Genomic DNA, 18398 nt, shown 5'->3' with positions numbered 1-18398 from the left:
CCCTCATGTCTGTCGGCCCATTTATAGCAATAAAGCAACGGCTCTCTCTCTCTCCTTAGCTCAGAACACGCTGTGCATGTGATGCTGCCCATGCTGCTATCGAAACGACGTCGTATGGCTCCCCCCTCTTATTTAAAGAAAACGTAATAAAATTAAAAACGTGGACGCGTTTTACTAAGTTAAAAAGACGCCGTTTAATCATAATAAAGAAAATTCAAAAGACGGGTAATTCTGTTACACCTCAGATTAAAACCCCGTTGGTGGCAGTTGCAATGTCCAGGCCCACAGTCGCCGCCGCCGCCACCGCCACCGGCCTTTATCCCTCACCGTATTCTTTCTCGGCGCACGGTAATTGGAGGATGGAGCTGGTGAAGAGGAGATGGAAAAATAACAGGCATTCCAACAATACGACTACTATATTGGTTGATGCTCCGGCTATGCTCGCCGCCGTGGTTATGGTGGTGGGAGATATACGGAGTTAATTGGATGTGGAAATTCTTCATCGGATGGCTATTTCCAGATTGTAAGCCATGAAAATGCAATTGCCTTTTTCTATGCATTTTTTTGATAGCAGTATGAAATTTTAACAATTAATTGGGGAACCTCATACCTAATTGAACTCGGGAGATTCAGTATGGAAATGCAATTGCCTTTTTATATGCCTTTTTCTGATAGTAGTATGTTAATCGCACATGGAAACCATGAAGAACCGCTAGTAGCTGTACTTCATTTCTGTTAAACAAAATTTCGAGTACTTTGGTCGAATTAATTGGGGAACCTCATACCTAATTGAACTCATGGGAGATTCATATTCATATCAATTTATAAGTGGTTATTTGGGATTTTCTTTTTCCACTGACTATAAATTTAAAAAGGACACCTTTTTCGTTGTTTCAGGTAAATTCGTCAACTGCTGCAATTTCTGTTGTCATGTATTAAATTTTACCTCCCCAGACACTCAATGGTTGTTGGTTATAGAAAGGCGTCTTAGGTTGTTACTATTTATCTCATCTTTTTTGTAACTTGATGGTTCCTACTAATTTTACTTATCATTATTTGAAGGAATATGGAGCATGATAGAGAGTTGGCGAGAGATGTATTTTCAGTATCAGGTAATCTGGATGTTGAAGAGTATTTTTAGTGATCGGTTGAGTGTCAAATGATTGAAAAGTACTACATCTGATTACATTTATATGAGTGAGCAAATATCACAGAAATGACTGCGTGACTTAGTTATACAAGAATAACATACTATTGAGTTGTTTTATGTTTTCAATTACTTTTTTTCAAGTATTGATCAAATATAGTATACACATTTCAAGTTATGAGATGAGTTTCGAGGATATACTATGATTAACTCGTCAATAAGTTCAAGAGAAATTTGGTTTTAGGAAAATAAAAAATTAGAAAGAAAGCGAGACCGGTCAAGAATCCCTTGCATACTAAGTCGTGCTGTAATTTCTTAAAAACAAAATTGGCCGTATAAATGGCCTACAACCCGTTCCCGAAGAGAATTGAACCCTTGACTTAATACAAAATACCAAACTTAAGAAATGCAAGATAATCATCAAATAGGACTCTTTTGTGTGTCATGGTAATAAAACAATTGAAATTCTGATTTCCACAGTTCTGTGTGCCTGTGGTACCGGTTAATATGCCAATGATTTATTGGATATAGTCTTGAATATAATAACTAATTTGCTTGTGCACCATCATCTTTAGAAGCCGCTATTCAATAATATTTTGTCTGGCTTTCTAGTCCTGGTTTTTTAATAAAATGAAACCAGGCCTGATCATTTAGACGATAAAATAGTCGCAAAAGAGCTTTTTAGCAATGATCTTGGATTGGTCAGTCCTTGAGTTTTTGCTTTTTTCATACCTAGGTAAACTAAATTAATGGCTTAAGGAAGTTCACAATAGACTGTATGGTACATTTCATATCTCGCCAAATGTCATTTCGCTGCCAGCTACGATTGGTGCAACTGCTAATATGTAAAATTAGCTGGTATCGTCATTGGATATGAAGCAATTTATTAGGGATCGATACAATCAATGCTGACCTTATCGCTTTTATTGGCGGAGTTTCCCACAAATAAGTTTTACCCTCCCCTCCCTTTTCTCATTCTACTTTCTCACACATTCTCTGCATCTCTCAATCCCTTGTTCAATTTTTCATCCCCATCTCCTCATTTTCTCTTATCAAAGGTTCAAAATCGAGGAGTTTTGTGATCTGATTTCGGTGATTTTACTTCATTTTGTGTTTGAATGATGCCTATGTTTTTATATTGTTTTTTGTTGGTTTTCCTTTTGTTTCTTACACTGAGTGGTCTTTATCTCTCCGGCTGTCTATCTTGATTAGAAAAGAACATGTGTTTGTTGTCATGTTGATTTTGAAGATAAGATTTTGGACTAGTTTTTTATTATTCCTCCTTTTGGTGATTGTTTTAGTGATTATGTTGTCAAACTAACAATTTTGGAAAACTTTTGTTCCGTAAATAAGACGGGTTTAATCTCTGCTTGTATTGTTACTAGTGATTAAAAAATAAAATAATAAATTATTAGTACAATTGAGCAATCCTTATGAAGAAACCAATAACTACTATGATTTACTTTACAGTTAGTTTCTACTTGATTATGAGCCATTTGCTGAAGTTGTTAAACTTGTACTCATATATTCTCGAATATTATCCTTTCTGCTCTGCTCTAACCCATTTCTTCAAATAAATATACAAATGCTTAGTGGTTTAAATTTGGTTGTTATTCTCTCCTAGTCTTTATGTTACAATGCATTCATGTCTTGAAATAACTTCATTCTCTCATAGATTTTGTAACGTTTAAAAAACATTTTCCAGCGTAGGCTATGTAAACATATTACAATTTAATTTTAATTTTTGTAATATTTATTTAACAGATTGTGGAGAATTAGGACCAGTTTTATTGTCAGCGTGCACAAGTAGTAAGTACCAATAATATAAAATAAATATTTTTCCTAAAATAATCTTAAGTAATGCTAATTCTAGATTTTCTTCCTGGATTCCTCCAATTTACTGGCATGGTAAGTAAAAAAACATTTTTGGTCGGTGAAAAGGAAAATTATTTATATATTCTGTGAATGTGCATAAGTAGTAAGTAGCAATAGTATAAAATAAATATTTTTCCTAGAATTTCCAATATAATTCGAGATTCACTTCCTAGTGCCCTCCATTTTACAGGCATGGTAAGTAAAAAAAATTTTGGTCGGTGAAAAGGAAAATTATTTATATATTCTGTGAATCTGCATAAGATTGTAGTAATAAGCATAAAATTGCAATAGTCAGCATTATATTGCAGTGAGCAGTATCGGATTAAAGTAATCAACACAATTTTCCTTTTTTGCTGGTAAGATATCCTTATTTGGTCTTCCCTGGAACAATTATGCATACATTTCTGCCATTGCAGTTAAGAGAACGTGGTGCCTGATTGAGAAAAATGATTGGAAAAACAAGATTTACAAAGACAATTAGGAGTTGAAATGATGCCGTGGAGAAATACAAATGAAGATGCATCTTCTGATGGAAATATGCAGATGAACGAACCCAACTTAAAGGTAAACTAGTAATGTTAATTGTGAAAGATCTATCAAAAACAAAAATGAGAAAAGGAAAACAACATGTTGCCTTCCGTGTAGTCTGTATATCAATAAAGATTTAAAATTCTATCATATCCTTGACCATTTCATAACTATGAACAACATTTTATTTTCCCTTTTAACAACTTCAGATCATAGTTCTAAAAATGGAATAAGAATTGATATTCAAACGAGAGGACAATGAGTTCCTATGTTAATACTTTTTTCTTTGGGTGTGACAGAAGAAAAGAAGCGATTCAAATAATTGCCATCAATGTCACAGAAACGACAAAGGAAGAGTCGTAAGATGCGCAAGGTGCAATAAGAAGGGTTATTGTATTACATGCATCACCAAATGGTGAGGAATTGTGGGTTATTTTCTGTTCCCGTCTTTCAGCTCTGTATTATGGTACTAACATCTTTTCTTACGACAAAAATCATTGGTTGGAATCATCTTATGCACAAGTGATTATAATGGAACACTCGTTTTCCCTTCCCCCATTCATTCCCATATCTCCCATCTCTCGCTTCCGCTTTCAGTTTTCTTCTCATCATTTTCTCAGATATTTTGTAAGGTTTTTCTATTTAGTTTTCGAATGATGACCACCCCCCCCCCCCCCCCCCGTTGTATTCAATATTTAATTTTCCATCTTCCAACTATTTTATCGGATTGATGATTTGATGATCTTTTATTTATTCTGGTTCAAAATCAGATGACATGTCGTTTAATGTGATACGCAATTTATTTTTGTTTTTGAATTTTGTACTTTCCGATCTTTCATCCCCCCTCCCGTGTTGATTAACTTATCCAGTTCTTTTTGGCAATTTTCATTTCTCTTGATATTCTTGAAAATACGGCAGCTTCTACTTTGGATTAGAACGAGTCGAAGAGGTCATATATTTATCATTTAAGATTTGAAAATGACCCTTTTGTGTCCTAGCTATCTTGCTCCTCTTTCTGATGACCCCTTTTTTTTTGGCATTATGAAGTTACTAATGAAGGAAAATTCAGACGAAGCGGCCCAATCTGAAGGTAAATTTCGTAATTACAATTATGGCACTTCTCTACTATGATTTATCCTGTCAATCAAAAAAATTGAAATGTGAAATATGTGGTTGGATATGACACCTTTTTCTCGTTTTACATTCTTCTGTTTGTTGGATTATTTACAAATTAGTTTTCTAAAAATAAGGATGTTCTTCGTATAGCTTATTTCATCAATTAAGGTCTTATTTCTTGTAATCGTTTCTTGGTCGTGGTTTACACTTCACATTTTAATTAACTCATAATGTGGCTTGTAATCTGTTTATGGGCCAAACAACATTTTCAAAATGTCAATACTCTGTTTGGCTCAAGTGTCTTTTCGTTCATGAATTTTGAGCCGTGAAGATCTTTATGTGCTCTCATAATGTTTTTTTGCAATTTTAATTGATGAATGTATGTCGTTTCTACCCTGTTTATCGACTACGTATCATTTCTTATTCCAAAGGAGATAATGTATACCTAGTCTTGCAGAAGTGAAGAGGGAGTTGAAGAGGATGAAATTGATTCTCGAAACAAAAGGCCACCTTATTGACCTTCATATGAAAGCCTATCTTTTGCAAGACATTTTGCGTCTCCTTAACAAAGTAAACACCGCCGCCGAGTCTTCTACGTCTCAGTGACAGCATATCTACCGATGCGTTAACGTTTTTCATTCAAAAATTTGAGCAATCTTTTTTTTTTCGTTTTTTGTGAGTTGTAGTGACTTTGGCAAATCAGAATTGACATGAATGTTTTTTGTTTGGTTGCGGCTATATGCAACACTAATTCCACTTGTGGAAGACCAAATTAAAGAAAGACTCCAAAAGATTCCATTTTATTAAGATGAAATGACACATATACCCATTAATTCAATTGTCTTTTGTTTGCTCATGCAAGACCAAATGACAAATAATAAAATTAAAAAAAAAAAAAAAAACAAAAACAAAAAGAAGAAAACAAAGAAAACGTGAAATTAAAAAAACTAAAAAAACCCAGCACCCCCTTCTCCCCCGTGAAATCCTACCATACGCCCATGCGCCACCAAAGCTCCGTCGCTGACTGCCGCTCTTGATGCGACGTTCTTAATATCTTGTACACATTTTTGTTGGATGAATTTGGACAATAATCTGAGTCTTTGCATTTGCCTTTTGCTATAAAAGATAAATGAATATTGAAATTAAAAGTAATTGGAAAATAGAAAGTTAAAAAAATAAGAAACAACTAAAATTCGACATTAAAGTGTCGAATATATGCCATAAATTCGACACCTTAATGTCGAAATTTAGTATATTTGGACTAATTTGCTAACAGTTAAATTTCGATACTAAGGTGTTGATTTTTTTTACTTCAAAATCGACATCTCAATGTCGATTTTTACCTATAAAATTCGACATGTACATGACAACCGCGTCTGCGCGGGATTTTAAAAAAACATATATATGAAACAACTAAATTTCGACATTAAGGTGTCGAATATATGTCCATAAATTCGACACCTTAATGTCAAAATTTAGTATAGTTGGACTAATTTGCTAACAGTTAAATTTCGACACTAAGGTGTCGATTTTGTACTCCAAAATCGACATCTCACTGTCGATTTGTACCTATAAAATTCAACATGTACATGTCGACTGCGTCTGCGCGAAATTGTTTTTGGAAAAACGATATTCTAGCTAAAAAACACATAAATGCATATTTTCTTGGGTTCTTCCACCGTAGAATCTTCTCTTTTGATGTCTTGTGACTCCATACTTGCCATCTTTGAAAGATTTGTTGAGTTTTGATGATTTTGAATGTTTAGGTTTTGTGGGTTTATGGAGGAGGAAGGAGAAAGGTTTTGTGGGTTTTGGAAGATGGAGAAGATGAGAGTTGGTCTTGTGGTTTTGTGATAGGATTTTTTGTGTTTTTGAGTTTTTGGAGTTTTTTGTATTGCATATTTGGAATTTTTTATTTTTTTAACAAGTAAGGGTATTATAGTATTTATACATTGAAATTTTTAATTTGATCTTGCACAAGTAGAATTAGTCTTGCATATAGCCGCAGCCTTTTTGTTTTTTTATTATAAAATATATCTTTAACTTCATAGCAGTTTCAATTTTCTTAATAATATAAAACGGATGGAGTATCAATGTTTTATAAACCTGATCGAACATTGACTCGGACAAGTTACTAGATCACGGTTGGACCGATTCAATTGGGGTTCAACTGATTTTTTAATTTTTATTTTTATTTTATAATTATTTGTACATAATTTTTATAGTAAATAAAATATATTTTCTTTCATCCACATTAACGCATTACTCATTTTCAGCCAAATGTAAATCAAATTTATTTTTCTTTTTTCACACGTAACATATCAACATCCACATATCACACCAAATCATTTCAAATATTATAGAAATTATAATTAAAAATTAAACGTCTTCCAATTTCATTTTTTTTTTTACTTTAATTTTGTATTTCAACTGTGTAGTAAATAGACGTTGTTTTGGCCATCTTATTTCCTTATTTTTATTAAAAAAATACAATTTTGGGCAAAAAATCTGATTTCACTGAAATTTCGATATTATGATTCAACCAGACAAACTGGACCAGACAAGACAATAGTTCGTAGTTTAACTGGTTCAACCGGCCGGTTCGATCATGATTTCGAACACTTGAGTATAAGCAATTTGATAAATTTCCAAACCATCACGCAACTGCGTATGCAATGCCATTTTATTTTATCTTTTTCTAGTACATAGTTAATGTAACAATAAAATAAAAAATAATGTAACTTATTTTCATAATTTCGTTATCTTAGATTCATTACGAATAAAAAGTAGGAGAGTGACATGATTCATTATCTACTTTTAACTTAACGATGAGCTAGTGCCAGTACTCATTATAATATTCTGATGATGCTAAAAATAGATCACCTTACGTAGCTGAGATCGAGGGAGCTGGGAGAGCAAAGTGGATCACTGCTCACGTGCTAGATGGCTCTGAGATACCTGCGAACAAAGAACACGTGAACTAAGCCGGGGGTTGATCCGGCGGAAACCCCTCCGACGCTCAAGTCAGACGTGCGGATAGTTGGTAATTGTAGAGAGAATTCAAATAGAAGAATTGATTGGGTAATAATAGCGTACCTTAATTAAATGAACTTAAGTTGTATTTATACTTTATTGATTGGGCCGAGATCAATTTATCAGGCTCAACCTTATTTGGATGTGATTGGACTTCCGTAGAAATAGCTATAAAATTGGGCATGTGGCCCAGTAAATATGGGTCTATTATCATTAAGCCCCCACTCTCGAATTGATGTGGGAGCGAATTAGAGAGAGGTACCGGATCGTGTCGAGAGTAGACTTGTATCTCGATCTTCTTGTTTGTGTCGTGGACGTGGGGAAGGTGATTGGATCGAGTTCCGGTAAAAATTTGCACCGGAGAAAGAAATCGCGCGTTCCGTAGCACGTGATTAGGGTTATTCGGAGATATTGCGGTGGAGCCAGTAGACCAATCCGCGCGACTCGAGAATAAGAGAGAAGCCGCGCGGCTTGGCTCCGCGTGACGTGGAGCCGTGCGTTTGGTGTGTGAGGGTGGAGCCGTGCGTTTGGTGTGTGATGCAGAGAGAGAGAGAGAGAGAGAGAGAGAGAGAGAGAGAGAGAGAGAGAGAGAGAGAGAGAGAGAGAGAGAGAGAGAGAGAGAGAGAGAGAGAGAGAGAGAGAGAGAGAGAGAGAGAGGAGGGTTGGTGGGCGGGCCAGGGGGTGGGTAAGAGAAAAGAAGAGAGAGAGAGAGAGAGAGAGAGAGAGAGAGAGAGAGAGAGAGAGAGAGAGAGGTGTTGGGTTTCGGGCACGTGTACGCAGCGGAAAACAAAAATTTAATGCGATTTAAACGACTTTAAAGCATATAAGCACATGCCCGACAAATTAAAAACAATTAATTGCGTACCTTTGCGCTTCCAGCGAAATTAAAACAACATACATTGCGTACCTTTGCGCTTCCAGCGAAATTAAAACAACAACATGCTTAATTACTTAATCCAAATTAAATCAATTAGCATGCTCGCGTTTAAATCAAATAATCATGCTCGCAATAATAAAACCAATTTCATGTAGTCACATAAAATCATACAAGTTTCTTATTAAAACGAACATGCATATATTAATTTAAACGTAACCGAATCGAAACTAGGGTTTCGTGTATTTACCTCTTGAAGCGTGAGGTAGGAGCGTTTAGCAAGTCGAGATTGCTACGGAAACCAATCCGTACAATCGGGGCAGCAGCGGTGCAGCGGCAGCAGCGGCGAATCGGCCACGGCGGCGCATGTGATTCACGCGCAGAGAAGATGGCTAGCTGCTCTTCCCACTCCTATTGATCCAACCTGTTTGCTGATCTGAAATTACAGCCTTGCTCCGACTTCAGTATCTCCATGCGTATTTACTGGATGAACAATTCCTTCTGGAAGATGGTAGATTTATGAGTCGTGAAGCTGCTGTCAAAATTTCACGTCCATCGGATGACCGGTTGATTTATGGCGAATTTTCTCGCTGGGCAGCGCAGAAAATCCGAGAGCAGTTTTTCGGAATTGCCTTCTCGCATCTTCGATTCTTCGATCTTCCTCCTCTTGGATTTCACCTCGTATACTTCGATCTACTAAACACGTGGCACTAGACACGTAATAGTCAGAATAACGGAAGAAAAGAAAGAAGGAAAGGAATACCGAAAGAGATCGGCCAACGGGTGGCCGATTCCGGCGAATTTCCGGCGACGACGGCGCGGTGGCCGAGCGTGAGAGAGGGAGCGGCTAGGGTTTTTGGACGTGTTGTATGTCTTTGTAAGACCTATAAATCTTGTATTTATAGTGTCTTGCATAAAACCCTAACGGGCTTAAGTTGGACCGGGCCCAACAGCTTAAGTTCGTTAGTTCCTTTACTTGCTCGTCCCTCTCAATTCAATGATTGGAAAAATGTAACGATTACATTTTCGGAATCATTATAATGTCCTCGTCATTACGAGTGCCAACTCTCGATTTCCAACTTTCCAAAAGTGGAAACCCTAATTCAGGGCACTTTCTAAATTTGGAAACTTCCCGATTTAGAAAGTCCACTAAGATGTTCGCCTATTCTTTTCCTTTTCTTATTCTCATTCATAATTCCAAATTACGAATGTTGGACCCAATCATATTGACTTCCAATCATGCAAAGATAAACATATTTTACCTTTGACCGTTTATTCAAAGATCTCATGTGCACGAGCAGTGTGACCCTCGATGGTTCAGGTGTAAGCTAGCCGTGGGCCCACAACCCTTTGTGGTCAAAACTCGTCCCCTTAGAGTTACAATTAAGATGAAACTCGTTTCACCTTAATCACCCAACGAATCAAGATTGGCGTCTAGCAACTACGCGTCATGATTCCCTAGATACAAATGAAGTGCCTGCAAGAACCTTCAGATATAGTTAACGTACAGTACGGTCCCTTCGATACATATGTCCCGATCGAACTAGAGGCATTGGTTCATCGAGACCTCTTTATATGTTCGATGACGGTGCGATCGTTCCAAGTGTTGTAATCGTCACGTGCATGACTTAGAGAATCGAATTCTCTAATCATCACTTAGTCAGCTCTGGCCAGAGACTTAGAATGATTACAAACTTTCAGAACACACAGGACATCCAAGACTATTCTAGCGATCGAATCCCCGACTACAATGCACAGACCTCCCACTAGATTTCGGACTGCACGAACACTGGCCCTTGGGATGGTCCTCGGTGGAACTCAGAGACAGGTCACGATACAGCTGGTCCTCTAGTGAAGTCACGGTGATGTCTAGGTCATAAGGACTAATGGTGTACAACTATACCATAGATATCTCTACTCGATTATTGGGAACCACTTAGAGATTTCTAGGGTGAGGGAGTTCAGTGAACTCGTCAACTTACGAGCACCCACTTATGCATGCCGATATCACAATACCGTTTACTGATGAGATGCAGTACACATACACTAAGTGCTAGTCTTCTAATGGGAAAGGCCGATATCCTCATTGGTGGCGTAACCCTTCGACTAGGAACACGTTTAACAGTTATAATACTTAAGTAAATATCTCACGATCCTAACGATCAATTACTAGTACTTGTAATAACTGTAAGGACTATATCTATGCTTGTGACAAAGGGACAAAGATATAGAATGCCAAGGTGTTTTATCATTAATACGAATAAAGGTTCGTTTATTACCATAATAAATACGAAAGACCACAGCCAAAAGTTGGCTTGTTGGTCACCTACTCTAACAATCTCCCACTTGACCTAAAGCCAACTACCCATGAATCGCAATCCCATCGACTCTCGATGTTTCTCATGGACCGATCTCGGTAAAGGCTTCGTAAAGGGGTCTGCAACGTTCTCTTCCGAGGTGACTCGTTCTACTTTAACTTCACCTCTATCAATGATCTCTCGGATCACATGATACTTTCTCAGAATATGCTTCGACTTCTGATGAGATCTCGGCTCCCTAGCTTGCGCCAAGGCTCCGGTGTTATCACAGTACAACGGTACTGGATCACTAGCACAAGGAACGACACCCAACTCTTGGATGAACTTCCTTATCCAAGTCCCATCTTTTGTAGTTTCGGACGCTGCAATGTATTCCGCTTCGGTAGTGGAATCGGCCGTTGTGCTTTGCTCGGAACTCTTCCAACACACGGCACCACCATTAAGCGTGAATATAAATCCAGAATTCGACTTTGAGTCGTCCACATCCGATTGAAAACTAGAGTCAGTAAAACCCTCCAATTTCAACTCGGCACCCCCATAGACCAAAAATATATCCTTAGTTCTTCGCAAGTACTTGAGGATATCTTTCACGGCTTTCCAGTGAGCCGGGCCGGGGTTAGACTGATATCTGCTTGTGACACTCACAGCATACGCAATATCGGGTCTCGTACATAGCATGCCATATATTATGCTTCATATGGCAGAAGCATAAGGCGTCCTTTTCATCTCCTCGATTTCACTAGGTGTTTGCGGACACATAGATTTCGAGAGACGAACCCCATGGGACATTGGCAAGAATCCCTTCTTGGATTCTTCCATGCTAAACCGTTTCATAACGGTGTCTATGTACAGGCTTTGGGACAAGCCAAGCATCTTCCTTGCTCTATCTCTATAGATGCGTATTCCCAATACATAAGATGCTTCTCCCAAATCCTTCATTGAGAAACGTGTGGACAACCATGCTTTCGTTTGCTGCAACATTCCTACGTCATTCCCAATGAGTAGAATGTCATCAACGTAAAGCACTAAAAATATCACTGCCCTCCCACTAACCTTCTTGTATACACAAGGTTCCTCCGGATTCTTCTCAAAATCAAACTCTTTGATAGTTGAGTCGAACCTAATGTTCCAACTACGGGATGCTTGCTTCAATCCATAAATGGATCACTGGAGCTTGCAAACCTTTTGCTCACTTCCAGAAGATATGAAGCCTTCCGGCTGCGCCATGTAAATTTCTTCCTCAATGTCTCCATTAAGGAAGGCGGTCTTCACATCCATTTGCCATATCTCGTAGTCGTACCACGCAGCTATGGCCAGCAAAATCCTAATGGACTTCAGCATCGCGACTGGCGAAAAGGTTTCCTCATAGTCAACACCTTGCCTTTGAGTGTATCCTTTTGCTACCAATCTAGCTTTATAGGTCGATACCTTTCCATCCACTCCAATTTTCTTCTTATAGATCCACTTGCAGCCTATAGGAACAATTCCTTTGGGTGGATCTACCAAGGTCCATACCTTGTTGGAGTACATGGAGTCCATTTCGGATTTCATGGCAGTTAGCCAATGTCCCATGTCCGCATCCGATACGGCCTCATTGTATGTTCTTGGATCTTGTCCAAGCTCAACATGATCTTCATCATTTTCGATGAGGAATAACCTATCCGGCATTTTCCGAACTCTTTCGGATCTACGTACCGTAGGTTCAGGAGGTATATTAGTGGTTTGTTGTATTGGTTCGATTACTTGTTCTTGCGTTTGAACTTCACTTTGTGGTTCTTGAACTACTTCAAGTTCTATCATGCTGCCCTTTCTATCGGATAGAAACTCCCTTTCCAAAAAGGTGGCATTTCTCGAAACAAACGTCTTTGCTTCTTTGACATAGTAGAACTCGTATCCCATCGAGTCTTCGGGATACCCCACAAAATAGCACAAGTCGGATTTACTATCCAACTTATCTCCCACTAATCGCTTCACATAAGCGGGACAACCCCATATCCTAATATGTTTGTAGTTGGGTTTCCGGGAATGCCAAAGTTCATAAGGTGTGGATTTAACTGCTTTGGTGTTAACTCTATTCAACAAATACGCGGCAGTACGAAGTGCATGACCCCACAAGTATGCCAGTAAGTTTGTGAACCCCATCATTGATCGAACCATATCTAATAAAGTTCGATTCCGACGTTCGGAGACTCCATTAAGTTGAGGAGTTCCCGGTGGAGTCCATTGGGATTTGTATCCCATTCTCTTTTAGATAGTCAATGAACTCGATGCTCAAGTATTCTCCACCACGATCGGATCGCAGCTTCTTAATACTTCGTCCGAGTTGCTTTTCCACTTCGTGTCTAAAATCTTTGAACCTTTCAAATGTTTCAGACTTGTACTTCATCAAGTACACATACCCATACCTAGAATAATCGTCGAAAGGTAGCGAAGTAGTTATATCCACCCTTCGCACTAACACTTAGTGGACCACATACGTCTGTATGGATCAAATCCAAAAGACCCTCGGCTCGTTCCATTTTCCCTTTGTAGGGTGACTTGGTCATTTTCCCTTTAAGGCAAGATTCACAAATTTGTAGTGATTTCACGTCCTCCAAAGAGAACAGTCCTTCACTAGCAAAATCGTTCATCCTTCTTAAAGAGACATGACCTAATCTAGCGTGCCAAAGTTGTGCGGGGTTTTGACCTATCTCCTTACGTTTTGCTGAATTTCGCCTTAGGGGCCCCCACTACCTTCACCCACTTCGAACTTGCTGTTTGGAAAGGGAACTCTTTCATTTTTCTTCTTTTAGGAAGAACTCTTCTTTCTAGAAGTAACAGCAATGAGAACAGACTTCTCTTTCTTAATGGTGGACTCGAAACTGACCAACATGTTCATTAACTAATCCAAGGGAGGATCTAGTTTGTTCATGTTGAAGTTCACTATGAACAATTCATAGGAACTAGGAAGAGACAACAGGATCAAATCCAACGAGAGCTCGGCCGGGAGGGTGACATCGAGATGCACTAGCTTTTCAAGGAGAGTGATCATTTTGAGACAGTGCTCGTGGACCGAAGTCCCTTCGCGCGGTCTCGCTGTGATCAACTCCTTTGTAGCAATGTACCTCGATGCCCTAATATTCTCACTATACATGCTATCGAGATGAGCCTTTATATCGAAAGCATGCATGTGAGACTCATATTTCCTCGCAAGCGCGGGCTCCATGGCAGCTATCATATAGCACCTAGCATGAGTGTCATCTTTCTTCCAAACTTCATAAGTTTCCTTTTCAGCATCAGTCGCTGTGGCAGGTATAGTGGCGGGAAGCCTCTCGTTCAAAACATAGAGACGCCCCTCAACAGTTAGCACAAGCTTAAGACTACGCAACCAATCTAGGTAATTAGGGCCATTGAGTTTTTTGTCGAGGATTGACATTATGGGATTCTTAGACATGATTTTCTGAGACATATAGAGAAGAGGATTATTAGAGATTCGCGTTATATGATTGTTACAATTAAATGTTTGGACTTATGTTATTTAATTGTTCTCCCACTAATTTTATCGAGTTCCACTTCCCTCTAGTAGACAAACGAGAAAACTGATTTTTCTTAATGGGCTTTAGGTCCAATAGACAAATATAACCCGTAGTTAATCTAGCCCGATTATATTTGCCCAAAGGTAGATCACAATCAATCATATCCACAATATGACCCTAAATTAATTTTCCTCACACTTGATAATGACCTAAGTTAATCTCGCGAATATCAAAATCGTCGTGTGTCAAGTCTAACCTACCAATCAAAGATGCTCATAGAACTTGATTATGCCAAACTAATGCAGTCCCCAGTTAATCTAGCCGACCACGTTAATCCAACATAACCCTTTTCTATGGCTACCTTCATCAATATGTCAATTGAATTACAGCTTACTCTACCATAGCACTCCCCGCTAACACGGCTTACTGCACTACAGCAAAGGGCTACACATAATCCAACCGTTGGCAGAAGGAAAGAAATAACTCAACAGATTGGGTTTTTCTTTATAGCTTGAAATGATTCTTAATTAAATTAAGAATGAGGGATTTTTATTATAATGTTTTATCTCATCAGAAGGTTTTGGATTGGTCTATGTGATTCCTACATCTATGTTCTCTAAAGGTATATGGAAGCGCATATTGTCCTAAGAGGAACATACGACCTAATTTCATAATTAATTACAACAATTAATTATCGGGTTTTTCAAAATAATTAAAGAACCTCAACTAGCATAAATCATTCAAATAATGTTGAGGTACTATTAATTAAGTGGAACTATAATCAATATTATATATGTGTTCTATTAATTGAAATCAATTTAACAATTTAAATCAATTTAATTAATCTAACACCTATTTACTAAAATAGATGATTGTTGATCCAATTATCTAATTGGGATTAATTGAAAATAATTTTCCAAAAATTAAAATCAATTTGTTTTAAGTTTAATTTTAGAAATCTGAAATAAATTTTTTATTTTTTATTTTTTTTTTTTTTTTTTTTTTTCAGTGAACCGGTTCGGCCCAACCGGTCTGACCGGTTCGGACCGAAGCGGTCCGGTTCTGTCCGGTCCAGCTGACCCAAATCAGTGGGCCGGGTCAGTCGGACCGGGAACCGGTCTGACCGACCCGAATCCACGTGGATTCGGTCAGCTAAATCGCACACAACCATCGAACCGGCCGGTTCGATCCGAACAATTAAAAAAAAAATGTTTTAAAAATAATTTCAGATCCGATTTTCCAATTTTAAACAATTTTAAAGCTGGAAAAACTCTAAACAATATTTCAAAAATATTTTAAACTTACGAAAACTCCCAATTACATAATACGACAATCACTACTTTAATAAATCGAACATTCATATTAAAACGAACGCAATTAATTGCGCAACGAGCTCTGATACCACTGTTGGGTTTCGGGCACGTGTACGCAGCGGAAAACAAAAATTTAATGCGATTTAAACGACTTTAAAGCATATAAGCACATGCCCGACAAATTAAAAACAATTAATTGCGTACCTTTGCGCTTCCAGCGAAATTAAAACAACATACATTGCGTACCTTTGCGCTTCCAGCGAAATTAAAACAACAACATGCTTAATTACTTAATCCAAATTAAATCAATTAGCATGCTCGCGTTTAAATCAAATAATCATGCTCGCAATAATAAAACCAATTTCATGTAGTCACATAAAATCATACAAGTTTCTTATTAAAACGAACATGCATATATTAATTTAAACGTAACCGAATCGAAACTAGGGTTTCGTGTATTTACCTCTTGAAGCGTGAGGTAGGAGCGTTTAGCAAGTCGAGATTGCTACGGAAACCAATCCATACAATCGGGGCAGCAGCGGTGCAGCGGCAGCAGCGGCGAATCGGCCACGGCGGCGCATGTGATTCACGCGCAGAGAAGATGGCTAGCTGCTCTTCCCACTCCTATTGATCCAACCTGTTTGCTGATCTGAAATTACAGCCTTGCTCCGACTTCAGTATCTCCATGCGTATTTACTGGATGAACAATTCCTTCTGGAAGATGGTAGATTTATGAGTCGTGAAGCTGCTGTCAAAATTTCACGTCCATCGGATGACCGGTTGATTTATGGCGAATTTTCTCGCTGGGCAGCGCAGAAAATCCGAGAGCAGTTTTTCGGAATTGCCTTCTCGCATCTTCGATTCTTCGATCTTCCTCCTCTTGGATTTCACCTCGTATACTTCGATCTACTAAACACGTGGCACTAGACACGTAATAGTCAGAATAACGGAAGAAAAGAAAGAAGGAAAGGAATACCGAAAGAGATCGGCCAACGGGTGGCCGATTCCGGCGAATTTCCGGCGACGACGGCGCGGTGGCCGAGCGTGAGAGAGGGAGCGGCTAGGGTTTTTGGACGTGTTGTATGTCTTTGTAAGACCTATAAATCTTGTATTTATAGTGTCTTGCATAAAACCCTAACGGGCTTAAGTTGGACCGGGCCCAACAGCTTAAGTTCGTTAGTTCCTTTACTTGCTCGTCCCTCTCAATTCAATGATTGGAAAAATGTAACGATTACATTTTCGGAATCATTATAATGTCCTCGTCATTACGAGTGCCAACTCTCGATTTCCAACTTTCCAAAAGTGGAAACCCTAATTCAGGGCACTTTCTAAATTTGGAAACTTCCCGATTTAGAAAGTCCACTAAGATGTTCGCCTATTCTTTTCCTTTTCTTATTCTCATTCATAATTCCAAATTACGAATGTTGGACCCAATCATATTGACTTCCAATCATGCAAAGATAAACATATTTTACCTTTGACCGTTTATTCAAAGATCTCATGTGCACGAGCAGTGTGACCCTCGATGGTTCAGGTGTAAGCTAGCCGTGGGCCCACAACCCTTTGTGGTCAAAACTCGTCCCCTTAGAGTTACAATTAAGATGAAACTCGTTTCACCTTAATCACCCAACGAATCAAGATTGGCGTCTAGCAACTACGCGTCATGATTCCCTAGATACAAATGAAGTGCCTGCAAGAACCTTCAGATATAGTTAACGTACAGTACGGTCCCTTCGATACATATGTCCCGATCGAACTAGAGGCATTGGTTCATCGAGACCTCTTTATATGTTCGATGACGGTGCGATCGTTCCAAGTGTTGTAATCGTCACGTGCATGACTTAGAGAATCGAATTCTCTAATCATCACTTAGTCAGCTCTGGCCAGAGACTTAGAATGATTACAAACTTTCAGAACACACAGGACATCCAAGACTATTCTAGCGATCGAATCCCCGACTACAATGCACAGACCTCCCACTAGATTTCGGACTGCACGAACACTGGCCCTTGGGATGGTCCTCGGTGGAACTCAGAGACAGGTCACGATACAGCTGGTCCTCTAGTGAAGTCACGGTGATGTCTAGGTCATAAGGACTAATGGTGTACAACTATACCATAGATATCTCTACTCGATTATTGGGAACCACTTAGAGATTTCTAGGGTGAGGGAGTTCAGTGAACTCGTCAACTTACGAGCACCCACTTATGCATGCCGATATCACAATACCGTTTACTGATGAGATGCAGTACACATACACTAAGTGCTAGTCTTCTAATGGGAAAGGCCGATATCCTCATTGGTGGCGTAACCCTTCGACTAGGAACACGTTTAACAGTTATAATACTTAAGTAAATATCTCACGATCCTAACGATCAATTACTAGTACTTGTAATAACTGTAAGGACTATATCTATGCTTGTGACAAAGGGACAAAGATATAGAATGCCAAGGTGTTTTATCATTAATACGAATAAAGGTTCGTTTATTACCATAATAAATACGAAAGACCACAGCCAAAAGTTGGCTTGTTGGTCACCTACTCTAACAAGAGGGAGGGGAGGGGTGGGTGAGGAGAGAGCTACCCCACGTGGGGGAAAGAGAGAGAGGGAGAAAGAGAGAGGGGTAGGTGGGGTGAGGCCAACGTGGGGGGGGGGGAGAGAGAGAGGAAGAGAGAGT

General features: G+C 38.7%; 1 long non-coding RNA gene across 3 annotated transcripts; it reads left to right on the top strand.

Annotated features, from left to right (window-relative positions):
- The first annotated feature begins 242 nt into the window (after positions 1 to 242).
- LOC148772287 (uncharacterized) lies at positions 243 to 5504 on the top strand. 3 transcript variants are annotated; one of them, XR_016035023.1, is made up of 6 exons: positions 243 to 1112; positions 1884 to 2239; positions 2912 to 3586; positions 3850 to 3965; positions 4598 to 4640; positions 5124 to 5504. It is a non-coding gene; the product is annotated as an uncharacterized LOC148772287 (long non-coding RNA). The 3 variants fall into 3 exon arrangements; XR_016035018.1 differs by having other exon boundaries at positions 1884 to 2956; positions 3439 to 3586; XR_016035016.1 differs by having other exon boundaries at positions 1884 to 3586.
- The last annotated feature ends 12894 nt before the right edge of the window (positions 5505 to 18398 follow it).

This window comes from Erythranthe guttata, chromosome 2 (genome assembly GCF_056151865.1).
Source record: "Erythranthe guttata isolate IM_541 chromosome 2, IM_541, whole genome shotgun sequence".
Taxonomy (NCBI): domain Eukaryota; kingdom Viridiplantae; phylum Streptophyta; class Magnoliopsida; order Lamiales; family Phrymaceae; genus Erythranthe; species Erythranthe guttata.
Note: the sequence above shows the minus strand (reverse complement) of the source record. Positions and strands in the feature narration are given on the sequence as shown.